The sequence below is a fragment of the Onychomys torridus genome, chromosome 11 (assembly GCF_903995425.1).
Source record: "Onychomys torridus chromosome 11, mOncTor1.1, whole genome shotgun sequence".
NCBI lineage: Eukaryota > Metazoa > Chordata > Mammalia > Rodentia > Cricetidae > Onychomys > Onychomys torridus.
The window spans coordinates 31,627,859-31,636,456 of record NC_050453.1 but is presented as its reverse complement, the minus strand read 5'-3'; positions in this window follow the sequence as shown (position 1 = coordinate 31,636,456).

Here is an 8,598-nt window from a genome sequence, read left to right as displayed (position 1 = left end):
TAAAGGCACAGGCCACCACCTCCCACCTGAATTTAGGTTTATTATGCTTGTGTGGTAAGCACTGTTTTGAACACGCTGTCTTCTTAGCTCTGTTTTCATCCGTTGTGTACAACACATGTAGCAAAGCAAAAATGCAACTTCACTCCAAGTGTAATTTCCAACTTAGTTTTTTACTCGATTCTACCAATAAGGTTGTATAAGAGCATTTTTAATAGTTGCATGGATTCTATTTGGCTTGTGCTGCTAGTTATCTATTTAATAGTTATTCATCTTTGTGTGCTTGGTATTATTTAGTTATTCATCTTTGTGTGCTTGGTATTATTCTTCGTGTAGCACCATGCTTGGATGAGTAGACTGTGTCCCTGACTTCATGGATTTTAGCTCTAGTTCTGATCTGGTTCTCTTAGGCTCCATGACTTTTGGGAGTTAGCACTTTGTGATTATCTGTTTCTAGCGGAGATCTATTTCTTAACTGATTTCTCTGCTTGTGTGTTTCCTGGCTTGGATGAACTTACTGGGACTTCTAAGATCTTCCTGTCCACTGCCCTTCTTGACCTGGTACAGGTAGAACAAGACAAACTTTTCTTTAGTTCTTAATCTGTTATTAGCATTAACTTTTAACAGGAAACTAAACTAGAAAGCTAAAAGGCTTTGTATATCTTGGTTGCAGTCAAAACAGCGAAGGTAGGGCCTCTGCCTTCTGGCTCTGGGAGATCAGTGGCTCTGAGGACCCTGTGATCTGTCACACAAATTGACTAACCAGATTTCAAACGCCCCCTAGGTTCCAGACACTGTTGAGTGCTACAGATACCATAGTGAACAAAGAGCAAACCTTCCTGGACTTGTAGATCTTGGTTGCTAGTGGATGGGCCAGGCTGCTAATTAGTAAAATGAAATAAGCTTTCGATGGGGTTGAGAGCCATGGGGAAAAATGAAGCACAGAGGGAGCTGTGGAACATCAAGGTGAAGGACAGCTTTACAATGTTAAGTAAAGTGTTCAGGGAACGTCATTTTCTCTAAAATGTCCCAAACTGAATTTAATCATGATGACAGGCTCCTCTTCAATAAATTGAGTGATGATATGACATGAGGGACAGACTCACAAAGGGGGCGATCGGTGACACTTCCTTCAGCTACAAAGGAAAGGGTAGTCAGATCGCAGATTTTACAACCAGATATGAAGATGGTCCCTCAGTTGTGTGTTCACTGTCCTCCTCTAGTTGATTATATTTAGAAGTCTGTTGTGAATAATTGTACCTGACCTTTATACTTAGGAGAAACACCTAGATACGCTAGCAAAAATTTTAACTGACCTGTGAAGCCTTGAGATAGTATAGAGGCCAATGGTGTGGCTCTGTTCCAGGCATAACTCATGGGGGGAAACTAAAGCCATTTTATGCCAAGCTGAACTGATACCTTCATTCACAGCCAAAGCATCGGCATCTTCTTGGTACTAGTACCAGCTGGCAGACTTGCTTTACAGAGGCAGTCCTGGCTGGCAAATGATATGAAGGTGTGCCTTGGACCAGCAAGGTCCCTGGGAGACTGCAGGTATACTGAGTGAAGCGGTGAGCCCCTGGGCAATTTTCAATGAGTAGACCTATGATTGTTTCAAGTTTCTGTTACTACAAAAGCGCTGTGCACTTTTTATACATCTCTTCCACACTTAATTATTAATGTGCATAGATATCTGAGGCAGGAATTGCTGAGTAAAAGCACTTGAATTTTTGAGGCTAAGGCATTCCTCCAAGTTTAAATTGCTTGGAGATCTTGTTAACACACAGGCAGATTTTAAACAGCTTTGAGGTGGGTCCAGAATATTTCTAACAAGATTTCTGGTGACTCCAGGTGTGTCCTTTTGAGTTGTAGCCACATTTTGAGTTGTAACTTTCTAATATCTTTAGTCAAGGAATCAGATATATTTTAACAGTTTATTTTTTATTTATTTTTATTTATTTTTTTACAGTTACAAAGTGTTCCGGATTGTAAAAAATACTTTCCCATACATTAATTCATTTTACTAGCCCAGGTCCATAGGCTTTATCACCCACCCCTACTTTATATAAGTGGATATATATTCCATATCACTAGGGAGTTTAGGAATAGCCAGGAGAGCAGTAAGTTTCTTAAAACATGATCATGTTAGGAGCTACCAAGAAATATTGTGTTTAGTCAAGAGGGTATATTTGAAATTCCCTAGTCGAGAATGCTGATTGATGGGCAAGATTGCACAAGGCAGGTCTAGGTGAGGTGAAAGTCTACCTAGGACCCCAAATATGAATGCTCCCAAAAAAACTGAGTTTACTTTGATCTAAGGAAGAACTTTCTAGTTAACAATACTGTACAAATATAGAAAGGTGTTCTGGAAGAGCAGAATTCTGTATTACTGTGCATGCTCGAGCAGATCAGCTGACCAGTTGTTCACAGGTCACAGGGGATGCAGGTGTGAGTGGAATATATGTGACTAAGCATAGGGCTGAGATCAGAAGTCTTGCTGTTATCAGTCAATGATCTAAACCCAAAGATGCTGGAGAGGCTATTCATTGGAAAATACCCTGGATATTGTTGCGGCTGGAAGGTCCTTTTCACAGATCCACATGGTCAGGTGGCCTGGAATGACCCTTAAAGAATTCTTGGAAGAGTCCACATCCCCTTCATTGAGAACTCCTGTGAGGTGTGTATACTCCTCAGCCATCTTTCCATTCTTCTTTGCTTTTGACTAGCTGTTATTTATTTACAGAAATATTCAAACACAGTTCCCCTTGCTGAGGAGCAGAGAACTGGGAGGACAGGTTCTATCATTAAATCACTTTAGACCTTGGATGAACCACAAATCAAACTAGTTTTTCTGTAGACGGGCTGGCTCATCCGTGTTCGCTGTATGATACTTGTAGACCCATCCCTTCCTGTATGCCCTGTATTTTCTGGGGCAGTGCTTGAAAGACATAATCCCTCTCGAGCTTCAGGATCAGAATGAACTGAGCAAGCTGTTTACTTCCCTGTGACACTTCAGGAGAGTGGTACTGGAGATCTGCGGAAGTAGTCTGTCTCCAATAGTGCTAAGAAATCATGCATCTATGACAGCTCATCAAGCATTCTGAGCCCAGGTTTAGAAAGCAGTTTTATCGAGATACAATTTAAGGTATCATATATTCCTGCTGTGGGATGTTCTGTATGTTAAATGTGTTGCTCTGATTGGTTAATAAATAAAATACTGATTGGCCAGTAGCCAGGCAGGAAGTATAGGCGGGGCAAGCAGAGAGGAGGATTCAGGGATGTGGAAGGCTGAGTGAGAGAGTCGCTGCCAGTCGCCATGATGAGAAGCAGATGTTAAGATACTGGTAAGCCATGAGCCATGTGGCAAGGTATAGATTTATAGAAATGGGTTAATTTAAGATAGACAAACTAGACAGCAAGAAGCCTGCCACGGCCATACAGTTTGTAAGCAATATAAGTCTCTGTGTGTTTACTTGGTTGGGTCTGAGCGGCTGTGGGACTGGCAGGTGAGAGAGATTTGTCCTGACTATGGGCCAGGCAGGAAAACTCTAGCTACATATTCCTCCAGTATTAAGTGTAAAACTCAGTAGTTTTGCTAAATTCACAGTTGCAGAACCATCACCACACCAATTTTAGAACAGCTCTACACCTTCCACAAAGAACTTCTGTGTAAAAAATCGTCAGTTCTCGTTTCCCACCAACCAGTCAGTTTTCTACCCCCAGCCCTAGGCACTACTAATTTACTCTCTAGTTTTGTAGGTTTGCAATTTTTTTTCTTTGAGAAAAGTTCTCATTTTGTAGCCCTGGTTGGACTGGGCTTTACTAGACCAGGTTAGCTTTGAACTCACAGAGATCCATTTGTATCTGACCCACTAGTGCTGGGATTCAAGGTGTGCACCCCTGTACCTGGCTAGACTAGCTTATTTTGAACATTTCATACATTTGCCTCATACAATTCATGGTTTTTGGTGACTGGCTTTTTTCACTTACAGTGTTTTCAAGGTTCATCCATGTTTTAGCATGTATTGAGACTTCACTGGTTTTTGTTATTGAATAATAATTTATTGTATGGATACTATCTTTTTATTTATTCATCAATAATTGATAGACTTTGGAGTAGTTCCTATATCTTGCCAATAATGAACAATGCTGCTATGTGTATCTGTGTGAAAATTTTTTATGGTTGTATATTTTTATTTTTCTTGCATATATATCTTGGAGCAGAATCTCTAGATTACAACTCTATGGTTGGCATTTGAGAAACTTCCAGGATGTTTCTAGAACAGCCACATCAGTTCACATCCTTGCTAGCAATGCATGAGGGTTCCAATTTCTCTATATTTTTTCTAACACTTGTTATTTACTATGCATCTTTTTTAGTTGTAATCACCCTAGTGGATATGAAGTGAAATCTCATTGTGGTTTGATTTAAGTCCCCTTATAGCTAATAATGTTGACAGTATTTGAATGAGCATGGTTACTTAAATATCTTTTTGGAAGAAATGTTCACATTGATGTTTGCCCATTTAGTCTTAGTGTTGACTTGTGAGCCTTCTTTTTGTATCATAGATGAATCTCTTATAAAATGCATGATACTAGTCATCTTTCATTTTAGGGACTCATCAATCAACTTCATAGATTTCTTTGAAGCACAAAAGTTTTACTTTTGATTGAGTGCCATTTGTGTATTTTTTCCTTTTTATTTTGTTTGTGTAGTTGGCATAATACCTAAGACGACTTTGAGTACCTGCAGATTAGCTTTTGATGAAATTTTTGAAAAACATAATTTTTGTGGGGTTGTATTGACAAACCAGAGTAGAAGCTATGGCCTAGAATAGATGGTAGAATTATCTGGGAGCAGAGAGGGGAGGTAGCTTTACCATTGCAGGCATAAGAGGTTTGATAATACCTATCTGTTATGAAGTATTTTCAATTTACCAGAAATGATCTAAATTTGGCCTGCAGCGACTTGCTTTATTATCCTCACAATTCCTTGAAAGTGTCAGTCTTGTTAGATGAAGTTTTTGAGTGATAAAACCCATGTATAGATGAATGTGGTAAAATGTTGAAATTCATACAAAAGGAATCTAAATTCTGGCCATCAAAGGTCTTAAGATACGTTCTTAAATGCTTCATCCAATTCAGAAGTAGCAGGTGTGGTGACAGGTGTGTTCTGTAAGCAGTAATTAAGGTAATTAATTTAATGGGAGTCAGTGGAAGAGCTAGCCTGATTCTTTATTATTTTCAGCAGATACATTAGGAATAGTAGTTTTACCTCTAGAATTATTAATAATTAACAGAAAAAAATCTGAAGTCCTCAGAATGATCTACTCATTCTCCTAGGCCACCATATCCTAACATCTTCCTAGACTCAATTTCCATGTACAACTTTAACATTTTCCCCCAGATTTATCTGTTTTCAATGAGTTCCATAACTAAAGCTTTTTGAAAAATTCAATTTGATATTTTCCTTTAATGAAAATGCTAATATATTTGCATTTTGTCTATAAGTCTTTCTATTTATTTGTGTTTGTATTATATGTTCTATTTTGTACTTTTATGCCAAATTGTATTAAAATAATTTTTGTTCTTTGTTTATTATATAATTAGCTTGTCTCCTACTGCTATTTTGAAAGTGTACTTAAGCACTAAAATATACATCCTTTCGTCTTTGACATGTAAGATATGTTTGTTTTTTTAAAAGACAACAAATGTGTTGCTAACACTCCTTATTTATTACCCCTACACCATTCTTAGTATTAGTATATGTTTAATTATTCTTGTGTTTAACAAAGTATAAGATGTTTTTAGTCTAGAACAATGTTCATACAATGTGATACAATTATTTTCCTCTTCAAACCATAACATTTCATGTTTACCCCAGGATCAGTTTCATTTGTATGGGTCTTTGATTATTTTAGTTTGTATTTTTAAATATAAATTATTTTATCTTTTTGAAAGCATTTGAAAAATGTATAGTATTTTAGATTGGTAGTTCTTTCTTTAAAGATAGTTCTTAGAGCTATTATTTAATTGCCTTCTGACTTCCATAATTTCAGTTGCAAAATCATCTGTTAATCTTTGTTTTCTTTTGAAGGTGGTAAATACTTTTTCCCATCCATGGCTCATATACTCTTATTTTGTTTTACCACAAAGGGTATAAGTTCTCTTTCTTGGAGAGTGTCTGAAGCTCATCATGTATCACAACCAAAGGCCTGAGGTCTTATTCAGCTCCACTTTTTTGTGAAATACATATTTTTTTCTTCATGGCCCCTTACAATTTCTAGAAGTCAGTCCAGCCTTTCACCAGCTGCTGCTCCCGGGCTGACACTTGTCTCAAACAGAAAGTGAAACAACACTTGGCCCATCTGGAGGGAACTAACTTCTCAAGAGTTTTGCCACTGATATCATTGTAATTCTCTGATACTTAAAGCAAAAGTATACCTAAAATGTTTTATGTAGTATTATAGTTGTCATCAGAGGAGATGCTGGTCTAACGTATGCTGGCCAGTCACAGCTAGAAAACTTCAATGATTTTCAGTCACTTTAAGTAACTTCGGAATTTTCTATTTATATAGTTCTGGGAAAGAATTACTTTCTTCTCTATTTTGCCTCTTCAACTAGACAACATTCTATTGTTGAAGTTCTTTATAAACACATGCCTTTGACACCAAACTCTGCTTACTACCACTTTCAGATGGCTTTGTATGCATTGCAAAGGTGGAGATCTAACTTTATTTTCAGTGTTTATAAATACACTACATAATTGTTATAGTACACGAAAGGGGCTCATATTTTTCACATTCTACCCAACTGAAGCCTTCTTTGTTCCACTCTGTGACTGTGTTCCTTTTACTGTTGGCCAAAAATAACCAGTCTGCTTCATATTTCTTTATATTTTTGCTACATATGTACAAATCAAAACATGTAGCAACATAAAAGTTATCAGAACAAGCTTATTTTTGTTCAACTTGATGTTTCCTAAATGCTCTCTGTAAGCTCCGTGGTTCCTCCTTTAACCCTTCCTTTCTTTATTTTTTTCTTTTCTCTCCCCTTTTAATTTTTTTTTTTTTTGAGACAGTCTCACAATGCATCTCAGGCTGTCCTCAGACTTACTGTGAGGCCCGGGTGGCCTCGAATTTTGTATCCTTCTGCTTTGGCATCCCCAGTGCTCACCACACCTAGCGCCATGTTCCTAAAATTTGTGAATTATTTAATTGGTGTCCAATGTGTAATAGTCTTTTGTATAGACATACCACAATTTATTTCACTATTATTCATTGACTTAGGCCACTTAAGGCTGGGTTGAGAGGCCATTGTTAAACAAATCTAAGTTTTCTCTCTATCCAAACTGTAGGTTGGGTTGGAGACATCCCCTCATTGTACAAGCCAACCTTTGAAATGTTGTTATCTTCTGCTGCCAAGGAATCTCTTCCTCTAAACCACTCAGAGACTGAGGCTGCACCCAATTTTTTCTCACAAGATGTTTTTTTTTTTTTTCTGCCAGCAACAGTCACAAATCCTAACAAGTGATATAATTGTAATTTCTAAAACGCCAGGACACATTCCCAGACCCATCTGGATGTCCCCACAGTCAGTCCTAATTGTGCTCCAATAAATGCAATTGTCTCTGCTATTAACCAGGCTGTGAGCTTCCAGCAGGTGCTAACGTCTACACAGTTGCTATCTACTAACAAATGCATTGTGTTAGTGATGGAAAACCAGCTAGGCCTCACTCACTAGGCTCTCTTCAGGCCAAAACATAGTTTTTCAACAAACAACAACAAAAATCCCACAAAAAACAATCAAAAAAAAAAAAAATCCTAGTATAGATTGAAGACAGAGAATGCCAAAACTGTAGAAAAACCATGAGTTAAATAGAAAAACCATTAAATCACATTTTGTGGCTTCACCTACTGTCTCCCCTCAATGCTAGTTGCAAGCTGTAGAGATCAGTAAAAAAAAAAAAAAAAAAATGCGTGAAGGAAGACGATGGAGGCTAATGAGCTACTAGGGGTTAGCTGAACAACTTCCAGCTGAATTAAATTTAGCATATATTATGAAATTACAAAAACATCTAGTCAGATTAGAGCACACACCTCTGCAAAGGAATTTCAATAATATTTAGACACTTGGGAAGAATTGCTATGGTATAAATAGGAAAGTGATTGATAATGACTCTTCCGCCATGTATCACTCTAGGGGAGGAACAGAAAACAGAGAAGCAGAGCAAACTGGAAGTGAAGAGAAAAGGAAGGAAAAAATTAAGTCCTGTAAAATAAACAAGAACTATAAAACGGCAGGACTGATGTGCTTTCGCTCATTCTTAACCCAGTGTCAAATATTTGAACTTTTCTAGTCTCTCAGAAGAGCACACCACTAGATGAGGAACCTAGTAAAATACTTCTCTATCATAAAGACAATGAAGATGAAGGTGAGAGCTAAGTCCAGATAGAGAAATGAAAGGGAGGGAAAAGGGGTGTCTGGGGATAGGAAACCAGCCACGCGATCCAGAAACTCTTGAGCACAGGTAAGCAACTTGGCAAGCCTGAAGTAGTTTATGGCAATATTAGTAATATTAGAAAAAAATCCTAAATAACT